This window comes from Micromys minutus, assembly GCF_963924665.1.
Source record: "Micromys minutus genome assembly, chromosome: 23".
Lineage (NCBI taxonomy): Eukaryota > Metazoa > Chordata > Mammalia > Rodentia > Muridae > Micromys > Micromys minutus.
The window spans coordinates 27,615,637-27,633,421 of NC_137958.1; the positions used below are offsets into that span (position 1 = coordinate 27,615,637).

General features: G+C 42.7%; 1 pseudogene across 1 annotated transcript; it reads right to left on the minus strand.

The window, feature by feature from the left end:
- Positions 1-2,569: 2,569 nt before the first annotated feature.
- On the minus strand, positions 2,570-17,785 carry LOC308435751 (high mobility group protein B1-like; annotated as a pseudogene). The gene is made up of 2 exons: positions 17,282-17,785; positions 2,570-2,872 (listed from the first exon to the last, which is right to left on the minus strand). The product of its transcript is annotated as a high mobility group protein B1-like (transcript).

The following is a 17,785-nucleotide window of genomic DNA, read 5'->3' on the forward strand; positions in this document are numbered from 1 at the left end:
TGTGCTGTAAAACCACAAGGTTACAAACCTCAGTGGGTGTGCTCTGCTGCCTCGTGTTTATTAAAAGATGTATTTTTACAAGTTTGTCTCTGTGCTTTTCTCAGCTTTTCGGTAAAATATTTTGGAAAAGTTTGTATTGTGTATGTCAATGGAATAAGGCACTCATACAGATGGTAGATGCGGAGCTAGGGCCGCTGCAGAACACGTCCTTCCTCTACATGATCACACCCTCTCTTCAATGGGCTTTTTACCAGTCCACAAAAGAGCACTCAATAAAGTTGGTCAAATTTCCCTCCATCAGTGAACTGTTGTGGGTAGGCTAGTGATTGGGAATTTGAAACTTTCCTTATTCAAAGTGAAAGGCTTACAGGAAAGTACTATCAACACTAAAGCCTGTGATGAACCTTTCCTTTGGAATTACAGCCATCTACAACCATTCCAGATAAGAACTGCCCCACTGAAACTCGTGGGTTTGTGAAGGACTATTACGTGGCAGAACCATATGTTGCACCCAAAATTAGAAACAGCTTCAAATTGAGCATCGAGTGACACTAAAGTGTACTAACTCAGAGTCTGCATCCAGCTCTGCAAATGCTAGAGAGATATTTTATGCTGACCACATCACAGAAGTCTGGGCTTTAGCCAGAAATGAAGATCATTTGCATTCATTAGCTAAAGTGTGCATAAGGCTATTTCAGGGTTGGGGCCGGATAGCACACTTGCCATAGGAAAGAAAATGCTCTGAGAGCCATGGAGGTGGATTGATTACACAGCAGCCAACTCAAGGCCCTCCCACAAGCCGAGTCTGACACGCTGAGCAGCACAATGAATAACAGCAGTGGGCTTGCAGCTCATTGAGTAAAGTAATTAAGTGATCATACTGATAGACATGACAGCAAGTCACTTACACTTTAAAAAGTACCAAAAAAAATGGAAAGGAAAGGAAAAAACAACTGAGAAATCAAGATAGGCCACTGTCATCTTTAAATGGGGCTCTCTCTTCCCATATGTTGCTATTTTGTATTTTTGTGTATATGAGTGTCTTCCCTGTTACCACTTGCATTCCCAGAGCCTTCAGAAGCCTGAAGAAGGCATCAGATAGTTGGTTTGGAACTGAAGTTACTGATAGTGGCACGTAGGTGTTGGGAATCCAGCTAGGGTCCTCTGGAAAAATAGCCAGTGTTCTTAACTGCTGAACCACTAGTCCAACCCCTGCCTTATTCTCTGTCTTTTGCACATTTATAGTATATAATCTCGTGAAGTAGAAAGACCAGAAGCCTGCCACAGACCTGGCAGCCCTCCTCTCTGGTAAGCAGGTGTCTGGAAGGCTCACTTTGTCCTTTGTTGGCAAACACTATTCAAACAAGGCTATTCCTTGTGAATTCCAAACTCACAGAGACCTGCCTCCCTCTGTCCTCCTAGGTGTGATTAAGGGGTACCAGAACACCAGGTTTCTGGCTGCTGCTTTAAAAGCTCCAAGGTAGCAGTGGCCAGGTGGTGGTCCCTGAGAACAAACTGTATTCATTGCTTCCCAATACACTGAGGAATGACATATTGGTAGCCTCACATTGGCTGTGGTAGGAGCATTTGTGCTTCCAAAATTGCCAAATGCTGCAAGTCCACGCTCTTCTTTCCACTGACAGCTGGTTACTGCGCATTTGCCAGTGTACTGCTGCCCAGAAGAGATTAAATTGCTGAGTTTCAGATGAGTTAGTAAGGAAATAGGAATCATAGCTAAAGTTGGGAGTTGAAAAGCTTTGTTAACAGATGAAAGGTGTCCCTGTCTCCACTACCGCTTTAGCTCCTTCCCTACTAGGGACTGACTCATCCTTTACACAAGCAGCAGAATGATCTATGGAATGTAACCAGCCTCTGTTACTCAGCATTATAGCAGCTATCCCCTAACAGCTATGTTCACGGTCAGTTAGGCTATTCAGTTACAGGAGCAGTAAGCCATTTCTGTCCTTAAAACACCTATTTCTAATATAACCACCTGTATCTGGGGTCCCTCATTTAAGAAAGTAGTATGGCTGTTCCCTCATCCAGAAGAGGGAAATGGCTTTTTCTGAAACTCATTAGCAGCTGAGGTAGCAAGCTTTCCTCTGGTAAAAACAAATACCAGAAGAGCTTGTGGTGCCAGTTGTGAGCAAAGGATTTACAGGAGGAAGCAGAGACACTGTGATTTAGTATGAAACATTTAATCTGATTGTTTTCCTAACACCAAATCAGATGGTTTTACGTGTCCTAGAGGACACAGAGCCCCTTGATAGGAGAGTAAGACAGTGGAAGAACCACAGTGCCCATGGTATTAAGCTTGGACAGAGAACAAAACAGAAATCAAGGAATTCTTAACACTCTGTGGGAAGGGAGATTATCTGTAGCTCAGCTCAAAGGAAATCTGTATCCAAAACAAGAACGATGCACACAAGTTGCATTTCTTCTGAGAACAAAAAGCAAGTAAGGAATCAAGGAATTAAAATGTAAAGGGACAAAGATGTCTTGCCCTTGTTTTCTGTTTTGTAGGGTTTTTGTTGTTTGTTTGTTTGTTTGTTTTTGTAAAAGCTCCACTTCACCAGTTACATGTCAAGAGTCTGGCAGCCTGTGTTTCTACATTGAAATATTTGTTTTGGCTTTGACAGATGCCTCTGAAATCGATTTTAGAAGCAAAGGCACTCATGCTGCCAAAGAAATTAGCACTGAATGACACAGCATGGATCCTGCCAATACCAAATACAAAAACACAAGTACCGCTTCCTACATCCTTTCCTAATGCCCGAGCTGTTTTTGCTGGCTTTATGACACCAGGATAGGACCACCTTCCTGAGCACTGTGCAGTTGGTTTGCGAACGCTTAGGTTGTCTGTATTTCCTAGCTATTGTGAATAGAGCAGCAGTGAACATGGCCAAGCGATTATCTCTGAGAAACACTTAAATGTTCAGCATCCTTAGTCATCAGGGAAAAGCAAAGCATTGGAACCAAAATTTTTAATGTAAATGTATCCAGTAAATGAATACAGTGGCTGTTTTGACTTTTCCTATTTCCTCAATAACAACAAAGAGCAAGATCTAGTCAAGCTTTACTGCAGTACCGGGGCAGTCATTGATCCACCTCAGTCCTTGCTAATCTGGCTACCTTCCAGCCAGAATCCCCATAACACTTGCATTTAGGGTCTTCCATGCTCTACCTGAACTCTCACGATGTCTACTGTCTCTTCCTCCCACCTTGTGACTCAATCTGCTTTATTCTTTTATCTCTCTCCCTTCCCCGGCTGGGGGATGTCCCGTCTTGTTCTCTCTTCTGTCCAGCCATTGGGTGATCAGGTTTTTTGACAAGGCAGAGAATAAATGGTAAGCATTGTTTACACAAACTAGAGACAGGTTTATTTGACATAAATATTTCAGTGCTATGTCTGGATTGAAACAAGGTAAGAGGGCAGCGAAATCAGCATTTGAATAACACAAGCATAATCTTTACACAGTGCACAAAAACATTATGCCTACTACTTGGGGTAGGCATCCCAACACCCATCAGAATGGCTAGGATCAGGGAAAAGGGTAAGGGGAGACACTCCTTCTTTGCTGGTGGGAGTGCAAGTCTGTATGGCCACTATGAAAATCAGTATGGCAGTTCCTCTGGAAGATGAGAATTGATCTTCCAAGACTCAGCTATACTGCTCTTAGACATGTACCCTAAGGATGCTTCATCCTACCACAGAGACACTTGCTCAACTATGTTCACTGCTGCTCTTTTTTATAATAGCCAGACATTGGAAACAACCTAGATGTACCTCAACAGGTGAATGAATAAAGAAAGTGTACATTTACACAATGGCGCTTTGCTCAGCTGCTTTTAAAAAAAAAAAGAAAGTCACAGGTAATTAGATAGAACTAGAAAGAAAAAGTCATCTTAAGTGAGGAGGTAACTCAGACCCAGAAAGACAAATGTGACATTTGTTTATATGTGGATATAGTTGTTAAGATACAGATTGTAGAACCACAGCAATTAGGTATAGAGTAAGGGACTTGGGGTGGGGGGAGAAAATTTCCCTAGGAAATGTTAAAAGAACAGAAAGTTATGGATACATGGGAGGAGGGTGGACTGGGACAGAAGATCAAATGAAGAGCAGAAGAGAAGAGAATGAGGGAAGGGCTTCAGGGCTCAGAGACAGCTAAAAGTCGGGGCCATTTGGGGGGTAGTATAGAGACCTAATGGAATAGACACTTCCTAGAATATATACTTATATATGAAGGTGATCTAAGCAAAATCATCAAATAATGGGAGACAGAGCCCCAACGGCCATCTCTTGTCACCAAGTAAAGTTTCCAGGATTGGGTTACATCTAATTGAGTTGTTGGTCAAAGGGGTCAGATAAAAACACCTAAACAACCAAGGCTGTTGCTAAAATGATGGGTTGTTCTCCACAAACTGATGACAACGTGTACACAACTCATTGATCATGGAGAAGTCAACCTTTTGTATACATAGGACCTTCATGCCTACACATCTGTGCTGTAAGAAGGGACTCTGTAATCTACCAAAGAAGAAACATAAACACAGCCCAGCCACAAACACTTTAATCGACAGTGCTGCCTTGTCTGCAAGGTATCCTACAACACTGGTGTCACAAACTTGTAGGAGTAATCACCCAAAATCTGACTTGAATTAAGGTCCACTCCATGACGTGGAACTCAAACCCAACATTTCTTGGGAGATCAAAAACCTGAGACTAAATAACCCAGGAACCTAAGGTAAACCCAGTACTACTGTTTTTAAATTAAAAAAAAAACAATTAAATGACTCCTACTAAATTAATACCTTGCTCAGTAATCATTAGAGATTCTTCAAATCCCTACTCTTAGGAATCAAGAAACCTCCTGGAGGAAGAGGCAGAAAGACTGTAATAGCCAGAAGGGATGGAGGACACCAAGGAAACAGGCCATCTAAAGCAACAGGATTAATGGACACTTGAACTCATAGAGACTGAGATAGTATGCCAGTGGCTTGCATGGTTGCACCAGATGAGGTCCTAGAAGTGGACACATGCCCCCATCCCCAATCCAGAAGAAGTCTAATTGATAACAACTTGCAAATGAAAACTTGATTCTTTCAAGGGAGTCTCACCAGGGAAACAAACTGCTCTTAAGGGGTAGGCTGCATGTTCTGCCATAAATGGCCAACAGAAAATAAACTCAATCAAATTTTTGGAGGTTCCTTGTCTCATAATATCATGTGAAGGTTTTCCCTTTATCCTAAAATTTATATATATTTATATTCTCTCTGTTTACCCTGTAGGTCCTTTGAATATATACTGTGGGATTCCTGAGTGTTCAAGTGAGAGGTTCACCTTCCTTATGCCTTCTCTTGGGCCCTTTTTCTAGTGTTCTTTGTCTTATCCAGTTCTGATGTGTTGGTTTTGTTCTATCTTATCTTTTATTTTATTATCCAATAAAAATGAAAGGGGTCATGACACACACAGAAAGAGAGAGAGGCAGCGGCAGATAGACAGACAGAGAGAAAAAAGAGAAGGAGAGGGGGGTGTTGTAGGAGTGTATATACAGTATACATGTATGGTTATCAAAAAACTTTATAAAGTTTAAAAAAACTGTGCTGTGCAGTCACAGACCCCAGACATCCTAAGGGCCCTTGTTAACAGTCTTCTATGATTACCTTACTAAAATTTTTATATCTGAAGAGGTCATGAGTTTTCATTTTGACCAAGGACAGACACATTATGGTGGACTATTTATGTGAAGAGATTCTGGGGAAGGCAACATATAAGCTTTTGAATGGGTAGACTTGGGAGTATGTCACAACCTCTTCCCATACATGCCATACAATGCGAAGGCTACTTATCCCACGCAAACCAGACTTTCATCTACGGCCAGCACAATCCCACGTTGTAGTTACAAAGGTTAGACATCATGAGGATTCAGGAAAGACGTGTGGGAGAGTGAACATTAATTATGGTTATTACTAATAAAAGCAAGTCTGTGTCTTAAGCCTCACTGATGTTAGTACTACTCACAAAAATGCATACGTTTAGAAAAATAGATCTCTGTTTTACGGGGAGCGGTGGACTTATATTGTCAGCATAATATAGTTTCTAATGACCATGCTATCAGTTGTAATGGAGATGAAGAAGTTAACAGTTCCTTTACTGTTAGCTGCTTCTTGTAATGCAGTCATACCATTAACGATTTGATTAGACGAGTGTGTAAATAAGAGAGTGAATAGAAAGAAAATGAGACTCGATGTATATATTTATGGGTGTGTGCCTTTTCTGGTTGTCTACAATGGAAGATTTTTCCCATTGTTTCCATTATCACAACTGCAGCTTCTCATGAGGTCCCTTCTCATTTTAAACCTGCGCCTTAGATGTTGGCAGCCAAAGAAATATAGCTTATTGCCCATCACTTTCAGAGAATGATATTGAAGCACCGACTTGCCAAAGAGAAACTGTCTTGGGTTTTTACTGCTGCAATGAAGTGCCATGACCAAAGAGCAAGCGCTTCTGCAAACAGAAAATGAACCCAGTGTCACTTAAGATGCACATAAATTGGATGTGGTAACACATTAACTTATTTCTGTAAGCCCGAATGAGAGCCTGAGGCAGAGGGATTACTAGTTGGACCCCAATTTGGGAAATATAGGGACATTTTATCTCAAAAACAAATGCACACATCTGTATAGTACTGGACCATATCTCTTGTACTTTGAGGAGGACACAGCAGGGAGCACATGAAGAAGGAGCCGGGAACCCACTCATGCTAGCCTTCATCCTGCTGGCCGGGTGGCTTTGGGTTGGCATCTGAAACTCCCTGTTGGTGTGTCTCGGTAAAACCAATAGTCACCTTCCTTATTCCAGTGCAGTTCCCAGGGGGCGGTGGATATTTGGGAATTCTCTTTGTTATTTCATATTGGGGTTGGGATTTAAAGGGTAAAGCATTACAATTTTTCTGTTCCACTCCTCCCAGAGAGAGCACACCAAATCCATGCTAATATCTATGTATTTGGAAGATGAGTGTCGTTTACTCAAAAGTGCATTGTGTATCTAATGGAACAACATATAACCGAAGAATTTTCTAGCCAAATTTGGTGTCCTAAAGAACCTAAAGTAATTCAGTCAGTGGGTTTTAGGCTCTAACTCCATTCATACTAGGATTCTTATAATCAGGTAGAGTCTTTCTCTGTAGGCCAAGATAGACTCCACTTTCAGTCCTTCCCACCTCGGCCACTTTATCTCTGGGATTACAGGTAGGTGCCACCACACCCAGTGTCGGCAGCTAGAATTTTAAAAGGGAAAACGGGCAGTGAGATCTAACACTTTGCAGGCTGCTACCACAGTTTAGGGGGAGGGGCAGTGAAGACTAAGCTTCTGTGATGGAGGAGTTCCGGTAAGTAGCAGAGACTCTTTGGAAAGACCCTCGGGCAGCCTACAGCCATTACAACATTCTTCCACCCAGTGCATTCAGGATGCAGCCCTGACTTCCCAGCTCTCGGGCAGGCAGTCTCCACCTTGTACATGTTAGCCATGGTCCTAGAGGAAACGTCCATATTCCATCAGTTGCTGGTCATGCACACCCTAAGGATACATGCACAGCATAAAGTGTTCTACTCTGGAGCCAGAAGGAGTGGGGGTGGGGGAAGACAGGGTACCGACCCAGTTGCTGTCCCTCTAGGTAGACATTGTCATTATGTTTCTCCAGTTCTCTCCATTATACCTTCACCATTAAAGCACATTTAACTCAGCGAACCTTTGCATAGAGAAGTCTGATAACAAGCTGTAACTACTTTTTGTACCAAGACAGAAAACTGATTTGCCAGGACAAAAATAAAACAGTGTATGACAACTTGATGTGAAAGTTGTATAGTGGCCTATTGACAGGAGGCACTGGACCAATGAGATGGCTCAGTGGTAAAGGTGTTTGCAGCCAAGCCTGGCAACACGAGCTTGGTCCCCAGAATTCACTGTGGAAAGAAAACATGGATCCCCGAGAGTCAACCTTTGACCTCTACGCATCCATATACCTAGAAAAAAAAAAATCTGAATTAAAAAAAAAAAATAGCTCTGGCCCTAGAGGTGTTGCAGGTGTGGCTGCTGTGTCACATGTAGGTGACAGAGAGGAGGGAGGCTGTGTCTGCACTCAGTGTTCTGACCTATGAACATATGAATTAGTGGCCTACCATCCCCTGAAAAAAAACTGAGCCTAAGATGGTCATCAGTTCAGTTCTAGGCAGGCCCGATGGGCTCCCAGGACAGGAAGCAAGCCTGAGACCAAAACGCCACCGCCTGGAACCAGGGGCGTGAGCCCTAGACAGACAACCCCCACACGGGGCTACTCAGGCAGGCCCAGGAGAGGAGCAAGCCTGAGTCGACCACCCAACTGGGGCCCAGACAGGGATCTAGCCTCATACTGCGACCAGCCTGCACCAAGGAGGCCTCAGAGGAGGCAGACCATGCCTAAGATAACCCCTGCCTTATGTCGTAATGCGTGGGTAGGGCATAGCACTTCTGAGAAAACCCCACACACTCAGAGACAATGGGTGCTACTAAGAGGAGCAAGTGAGTGGTGGAGATGAAGAGAAAGAAACAGAAGGATGTGGGCACAATGAGGAGAGGCAGGTCTAGAGATTCCAGGGTAGTGAAGACAGCCTGATGTGAGTACCTGGAGGTGCCACCTGAGACAATGGTGGGGTCCTGGCCTGTGCTGCCACCCGGGGCCACAACTGGGTCCATGGCCTTGCAGCCACAGGGATCTCTTACCACCGAAGGCCAGGCAGAAGCTCCTGGTCTGGGCTGCCACCCGGGAACATGTTAGTATCTGAGGGCTGTGCCTAACTGGTCACACCTCTCACATGGGCATTGTGTAGGAGGTGGCCCTGGAGGCATGTGAGCAGAAAAACTCTTCTTACTCCTCACCAGCTGTAACACTCAGGAGAGGGGGCCCTGCACCTCATCTGGACAGCAAGGTAGAGCTCACCCTGTTTGCAGGGGTTTCTGGTGAGTCAGCCCTGAGGACATGAGAGCCGCAGAGCCAAGAGGCTCGGATAAGCTCAAGCCCTGATTCAGAACTTTGAATCGACCCACCCTCTACCCAAGTAGAGTATGAAGTGCATGAGGGGCCAGTCCTACAGATCTAAAACTACAGCGTCTCCATGATACAGGGCAACAACAGGATATTCCAGAGGATGACCAGTGAGGTTCCGGTGTTGATAGTGTAGCAGAAGCCAGAGGCCTCGTACCAGAGTAACTAGCAATGAACATTTGCAAGAAAAGAAATAAGGACAAGTATGCACTGTGGGCCACACAGTGACACACACTGTAGCTTCCATAAGGAGATTTCTTTTTCTCTGTGTTGAGGAGGTGTGTCAAAGGGTGGAGGGCAGCTATGAAAGGGGGTGGGGATGCGTGGGATTGAGGTTCATGATCTGAACTTCACAAAGAACCAACAAAAAGTATGTATTTAAAAGGCATTGAGAATTGACTGGTTTTTATAGCTAAACACTACCTAAGATGTTTGAAAAGCAGCTGTGCTCCAGACCTGTCATTCTACTTGATTTTTCTGAAACCAGATTGTCTAAGTCCTGGTCATTATTATGATCTGATGTTGTCCTTGGCTTAAAACTAAATCGAGCGGCTGTCTGCAAAACGTGTTTTCTAACATGAAGATGCATGTTCCTGTGTTACTGCAGCCAAGGAAGACACACTCAAGCAAAACTAGCATCCCTTAGTCATGTTAGAAACTGACTTGGTGTCATAGGCCTTTATTCTCAGCTTTCAGAAGACAGAGGCAGAAAAGTCTCTGTGAGTTCTAGGGCAGCCTGGCCTACAGAGTTCCAAGCCAGCCAGAGCTAAGCAGTGAATTCTTATCTTATAAAAATAAAACATACCTTGAAGCTCAGCTCATGAAATGCTCTGTTTCACAAAGGATCTTTATGGCATGACCATTGTCTTAATTAGGGTTTTGTTGCTATGAAGAGACACCATGACCAAAGCAACTCTCATAAAGGCAAACATTTAATTGGTGCTCACAGTTTCAGAGGTTTAGTCCACTATCATCATGGTAGGAAGTATGGCTGAATCCAGGCAGGCATTGGTGCTGGAGGAGCTGAGAGTACTTTATCATGATCTGAAGGCAACTAGGAGTATCTTCCCCAGGCAGCCAGGAGGAGAGTCTGGATCACATTGGCCAGGCTTGAGCATATGTATATGAGACCTCAAAGCCCTGCCTGCACAGTGACATACTTCCTCTAATGAGGCTCCATCTCCTCTAATAGGGCCACACCTGCTAATAGTGCCACTTCCCATGAGCCAGACATATTCCAGAACCATGGATCTGTATTTGGAGTAAACACCACTTACATAACCCTGTTTACCCCCCTGTTTCTGTCCTTAGAGAAGTCTTTATTTTCCAGTTGTACACTTACTTTGGAACTCTTACATTTGGAACGCCTTGATCAGAAAAGCCAAGTGTGGGTTTGGTTTCAACACTTGCTTTAGTGATTGGTTCATTAGCACTGAAACAGGAGTCGTCTAATCATTAGCATACTTGTGCTTGTCCATTTTAAATCAGCATAAAGTGTGCATATCTACTCATAAGGGATCATTAGATATGCCTGACAGTATGGATCTTAATAAGGTCGGTACCACCCACTGTGTTTCCACTGTGGTGAGACCACAATGAACGAGAGCACGTATGAAGCATTGAGTTTAGCAGTGGCCCAGGCATAGGAATCCCAGGCTAAGAGCCATGCCTTCCTCCAGTGACCTCGCTTCAGCTGTCCTGCATTTCATTTACAGAGGTGGGGACTTTTCTTGTTTACACTCCAATGAATCTTAAACATTCACCAAATTAATACTTCTCTTATCATGGAGACACTTTAAAAGACTGCTCTGAAGATCAGCTTATGAAATGTAGCTTTTCAAGGTGCTGTGTGATATAGGCACACCCACTTTTCAGGTCCCTTGAGTGGTTCTGATGAAGCCTGCTACTTTCTTTGTGTGGAACAACCCTGACATCTAGTGGAAAAGTCATGTAATTACAAAAAAAACTTTCATGTGAGTTCCAGAACTACAAGTGTGCCTTATACCCAGTTCATGCCGTGTGGAAGGCTGAATCTGGAGCTTTATGCAAACATTTTGCTTTGCGTAGTTGTAATTTTTCATGTAATGAGGCATAGAAACCATTTCCTTTATAATTGTACTTTGAACTTATACACTATACGGGTGCCTCTTCTTTCAGGGGATAAGAATAAAATATATGTGTTTATGTAAACCACATGCTATATATACTACAGTATATTTATTTCATTTAAGCCTTTCATCATCTGAAATTTTAATAATAGAGGAATATAGAGATAGAACATTATTTTTCCTTATCAATGTAAGAATGATTGACAAATCTAAATATAGCTGTGAAGAAAGATTGTAATATGGACCCATATATTCTGATGAGAAAAGATGCCAATATAGATGAAAGCAATATTAGCAATATAGTTTCATTTGTGCAGAAAAAAAATATTTACCTGCAAAGACACAGAAAACATCCGAAAGGGCACACACACAGGCCAGTCAAGGTTATGCACACATAAAACTATTATTAGTGTGGGACTGAAAAATGGCTTAGAGGTTAAGAGCACTAGCTGCTCCTCCAGCATCTGCATAGCCCCTCACAGCCATTTAGAGCTCTTCTTCCAGGGGATCTGCCACCTTCTTCTGGCTTCTATGGGTACCATACACAGGCGGTGCACAGACCTTCATGAAGGCAAACCACATTACAAGTTAATTTTTAAAAGCTATTAGTGGATTCTTATGAGGACTACATACTGGACACTGGCAAGATGAACAGTGTTTACCTTAGAACCTATGTAGTTCTGTACCATTGAACATATTGTCATGAAAGTCAAGATGAACAGTGTTTACATTAGAACCTATGTAGTTCTGTACCATTGAACATATTGTCATGAAAGTCAAGATGAACAGTGTTTACCTTAGAACCTATGTAGTTCTGTACCATTGAACATATTGTCATGAAAGTCAAGATGAACAGTGTTTACCTTAGAACCTATGTAGTTCTCTACCATTGAACATATTGTCATGAAAGTGTGTGCTGGCTGGTGTGTGTTAACCTGACACAAGCTGGAGTTATCACAAAGAAAGGAGCCTCAGTTCAGGAAATGCCTCCATGAGATCCAGCTGGAAGGCACTTTCTCAACTAGTGATCTCAACTAGTGATCAATGGAGGAGGGCCTAGCCCATTGTGGGTGGAGTCATCCCTGGGCTGGTAGACCTGGGTTCTATAAGAAAGCAAGCTGAGCAAGCCAGTAAGCAACATTCCTCCATGGCCTCTGCATCAGCTCCTCCTTCCTAACCTGCTTGAGTTCCAGTCCTGACTTCCTTTGGTGATGAACAGCAATGTGGAAGTGTAAGCTGAATAAACCCTTTCCTCCTAAACGTGCTTCTTGGTCATAATGTTTTGTGCAGGAATAGAAACCCTGACTAAGACAAATTGGTACCAGCATACTGGGGTATTCCTGTGACAACCTGACTGTGTTTTGGGGAGGAGTGTGGAAGGACTTTAGAACTTTGAGCTAGAAAATCCATTGGGATGTTAAGAGCTCTGTGGGATGTTCTGTAGGAGCTTGGAAGATAATGTTGAGAACGGTGCAGAAGATGGCTTGTGAAATTTCAGAGGAGAGGAAAATTAAAGACTTTTGTCGGGTCTGTTGCTGTTTTGATAAAGAAGAATCTGTGGCTTTGGTTAGCTGGGCTGAAGAATCAGCTATGATTAACAAAATACCAGAACCATTAAAGCAAAACCTTTGCATTACTAGGACTATTGATGCTGGTCAGCTGGAGCTAAGAAGTTAGTAGTGATTAAGGTGAGACCAACATCACTGAGGTGAGCTCTCCTGGGAAGTGTTTCCTTAGAGCACAAAGAATCTGTGTTCCAGAGATAGCCAAGGTTGTACCTCGTGCTGTGGTTGGACTTGGTAATGTGTAAAAGTCACCCAGGTGATACTGGTTTTGAAGGGATGAAGGGGTCATGAAGAGCAGCTGAGGCTTAGTACTGTAAGAGGCCATGGAAGGCCACTGGTGAAGGTGCAGCCTCAGTTGCAGTTAGTGCCCCAGGACAGACAGTAGTGTTTTGGAGATGCCAGTGCCATGAGATGACCACCAAGAACAGTAGCAGTGGAGAACAGGCAGCTGGAGCCTAGAAGACAAGGTGTGTGCTACAAAGGGCAGAACTAGAGAAGTGACCCAAGCCCTTAGAGGAGCCCAGAAGTTCCTGAGTGGATCCCAGACATTGGATGGTTAGAGTTGGATTTTGCTTTGATTGTGACTGTGCCCTGGTATTTTTCCCTCTTGAAGGAAGAAGTGTAGCCTACAGTTAAGAGACTTTGAATTAAAAGAAAACTTTGAATTTTAAAAGAGATTGGATATTTTAAAGGGACTGAAAATTTAATACATAAGATTTTGTAAAGACTGTGGGACACTTTAGATCTTGGTTATTTAGATCTTGGGGATGAATAAGAAAGTAAAGGTTGAGGCTTAATGCAAATATGTTTGTGTGTCAAATTGACAAGAGGTCAAATGTATTGGCTGGTTTTATGTTAACTTGACACAAGCTGGAGTTTTCCCAGAGAAAGAAGCCTCAGTTCAGGAAATGCCTCCATGAGATCCAGCTGGAAGGCATTTTCTCAACTAGTGATCAAGGGGGGAGGGCCCAGCCCATTGTGGGTGGTGCCATCCCTGGATTGGTAGACCTGGGTTCTATAAGAAAGCAAGTTGAGCAAGCCAGTAAGCAACATTTCTCCATGGCCTCTGCATCAGCTCCTGTTTGAGTTCCAGTCCTGACTTCCATTGGTGATGAACAGCAATGTGGAAGTGTAAGCTGAATAAACCCTTTCCTCCCCAACTTGCTTCTTGGTCACGATGTTTGTGCAGGAATAGAAACCCTGACTAAGACAAAGTGCATTACTTATCTTACCAAAGGCGTTTTCTAAAGAGTATTTTGAAACACGGGAAGATGTGATGTTTGCACTTTTATGTCCCCCAAAGGCCCAGATGTTAAAGGAAGGCTCAGTCTCCTACTGGGCTCTATAAGGAAGAGATGGGATATTTAAGAAGTGGGGTGCAGGAGAAGGTCTTGGGGAACTGTAGGCATACCTTGTAAGGTTAGAGTAGGACCCTAACCCCACCCTGTCTCTTCTCTTGATTTCCTTCTGGCTGTGAGGAAGGTTCCCCCAAGCATGTGCTCTGCTGTGATGCTCCTCCTTTCAGTTGACTGCAGATCTATGGGCCACCTGCCCCGGAACTGCAGCGTGGTCCAAGACTGTGAGCCAAGCCTTTTGTCTTTGATGTTTTGTTATCTCAGATATGTTGCTATGATAACAAGAAAAACTTAACACAGGAAGTATTTAGGATCTTAACTGCAAAACAAGCCAAAAAGCTATGAATATAGTACTCTGCCCCAGAGAACAAACACCTATGTAAAGTGGATGTGTGCCAGAAATGTCCTCGGTGACTTTGGAGAGGAAGGCTTGAGTGATTTCTGTTTTTCATCATACTATTCTCCATTTCTTAAGTTCTTTACAGTGAATGTGTCTGATACCTGGGACTAGAAAAGGGTGAAGAATCACTATTTACTAATCTGTATGCATAGATCTCTACAGAATGCTTTCATTTCAAGTACATCCCCAAATATTGCACAAGCATACTGCTATTCTCTCTCTTCCCTCTTTAACTATTTTATTCATTAAAAAACAGACTCCTATGGATGTGGTGCTCCTCACCTATAATCCCAGCCTCTGGAGTTGAAAGGGAGGGCACACATTTTAGACCCATTTGAGCTTTATAGACAGCAAAGCCATTTTAAAAAGATGAACAACGAAAACACAAAATAGTTAATTTAAGATATTTCTTAATGCATTGCAAGTTTTTGTTGTAGCTGCTCTGTTTTTGGGTTTGGTTGTTTTTCTTCTTTGTTTTGTTTGTTTCTAGACAGGGTCTCTCACATATGTGTGTGTGTGTGTGTGTGTGTGTGTGTGTGTGTCCGTGTGTGTCCTAGAACTCATTATGTAGACCAGGCTGGTCTGGAACCAAGAACTCACAGACATCCTCTTGGTTCTGCCTCCCAAGTGCTGGAATAAAAAGTATATCACTATCCCTGGACTACACAGTGAGTTTCAATGAACATTTTTCCCTCTTGTTTCTCCTTAAATTTCACATAAGGAATGTTTGGCTATCTTTTTGTTTTGTTTGTTTAGTTTTGTTTAGTTTAATTTATGACAAGAGCTTCCTATATAACTCAAGCCTGCTTCAAACTCACAATTCTCCTGCCTGGACTCTCCAGGAGCCTAGGTGGCTGTTTCTGTGCCTGATCTCTCTGTCAGCTTAAATTCAGGCTGAGTTTAAGATCCACCCTTACAGAGAGGTATGGTCACCTTCTCAGAAACGTTGACAGTCACTAGGTGAGTGGCAGCATCATCACCAGGCCACTATGAAAAGTGGCTCAGGGCCAGTGTGACTGTGTTTGAGCTTAGAGCCTCTGCCTTTCTACATCTGCAATCAAATTAAGAAAACAGCTGATACTCTCAACGTGAAGAAAATCTGGAGGATATGCTTTGGCCTAGTGAAATTTCCCAAGGAACTGCAATTTCTATCAAATCTTTTGGTTCACCTTTCAAATAAAATCCCGTGGTAACTGAAGAAAAAAAAATGTCTATTCTTTTAAAAGAGGCTCCTGGGGGTTAAATACCATTCATATGAACTGTTTTGGAACCTTCACTATTACACAGAGACTTCTCCCCCCCCCCCCCAAATGTGCCTTTTAAAATTTTCATCCTCTAACATCTAAATCATGTTTGCCTTTTCCTGAAATTCAACGAAAACTGAAAACTGTGTAGAAGAACCCTGCGACATTGCTACAGTAGCATATGTAACAAAGGTGCTAGGACAGCAGTCACTTCAGCAGAGTGGTAAGTAGCCAGCAAGCTTGGAACCTGGACTTGAGACATTTTTCTCCTGAGCCCACAGTCACCACAAGTCTCCGCTGAGCAGAAACCTAAACAAGTTTCTCCGACAGAGGAAGCACACACACAAAGGGTACTGAGTCTTCATGCACAGCTATGGCTGGTCCCAAGCATGACTTACATGATGGCCAAAGCATTGATGACGTTTCCCCACAACAAAAGTGGGCGCTTGTTCTTACCAATCTTATTTCATGTCCTGATTCTCTGACTAAATAAAAGAATGAGGACATTTTCTTCCTGCTCCTTGTATATACAATAAGGCTTAAAAGACATTCTGTTGTGAAATAAAAACAAAACTATAGGGAATAAGGGAAAAGACAGTAATAATTCCACCTTGCTGTTATACAATATACCCTAATATTTTCTAAGAAATTTTATTTAAATGTTTTTTAAGCAATAACATTACTACATTTGTCTTTCAAATCCAATTCTCTGTTGCATTCACCAAGGATAACCAGTAATCTGCATTCTGTATATTAACCCATAAATATTTACATAGTACCTTTGACTTGGCATGAGAGAGCTAAGTCCAGCAATTTGCCTTCTGATCCCCATGCACATGCTACACACACACACACACACACACACACACACACACACACCCCACAACCACCACCACCACCTCCCTCACATGCTCATAAAGACTTTGCCTTATTTTATTTTTTTAATAAAAAATGTGTTTACTTAGAAGCATTCAGAATGTCAACAAAACAACCACATATTTTTCTTGCAGTTACAAAGTGGTATTCAGCTAACAACAACAATTATTTTTATTTAAGCTGCCTCAGAGACAACTGAATATGAAAACAAACAAACAAAAACAAAACAAAAAAAAAAAAAAAAAAACAAACGACTGTCCCCATATCTAACTAATTTGTGCTGTGTACCAACAAGGACCTGCCTTAAATTTCCATGCCAATTTAAACCCCCTAACTGTACCAGGCAAGGTTAGTGGCTATTGAAAATACCACCAGGACTGTCTAAAGACACATTCGGCAGTGTGTTAACTATACAAAAAAAGACACGGTACAGTTGAAAAATAAATCTTACACAGCCTTACATTTCAATTTTTTAAAAAAGGAGTGACTTGCATACAGGGGGTTAAATGCTTTCTAGATAAGGAAAAAAAAAAAACTGCGGTAGAACCAGCTTATTCATCATCTTCATCTTCCTCTTCTTCCTCCTCTTCCTCATCCTCCTCATCCTCCTCTTCCTTCTTTTTATTGCTCTTTTCAGCCTTGACCACCCCCTTTTTTGCTGCGTCAGGTTTTCCTTCAGCTCTGTAGGCAGCAATGTCCTTCTCGTGCGTCTACTTCAGCTTGGGGGCCTTCTTCTCATAGGGCTGCTTGTCATCCGCGGCAGTGTTGTTCCACATCTCCCCTAGTTTCTTTGCGACATCTCCAATGCTTGCCTTTGATTTTTGGGCAGTACTCAGAACAGAACAAGAAGAAAGCCGAAGGAGGCCTCTTGGGGCCTTGGGATCCTTGGACTTCTTTTTTGTCTCTCCTTTGGGAGGGATGTAGGTTTTCATTTCTCTTTCATAACGAGCCTTGTCACCCTTTACCATATCTTCAAATTTCCCCTTTTCTTTAGCAGACATGGTCTTCCACCTCTGAGCACTTCTTGGAGAACTCTGAGAAGTTGAAGAAGCATCCGGGTGCTTCTTCTTGTGCTCCTCCCGGCAAGTTTGCTCAAAGAATGCATACGAGGACATTTTGCCTCTCGGCTTCTTAGGATCTCCTTTGCCCAT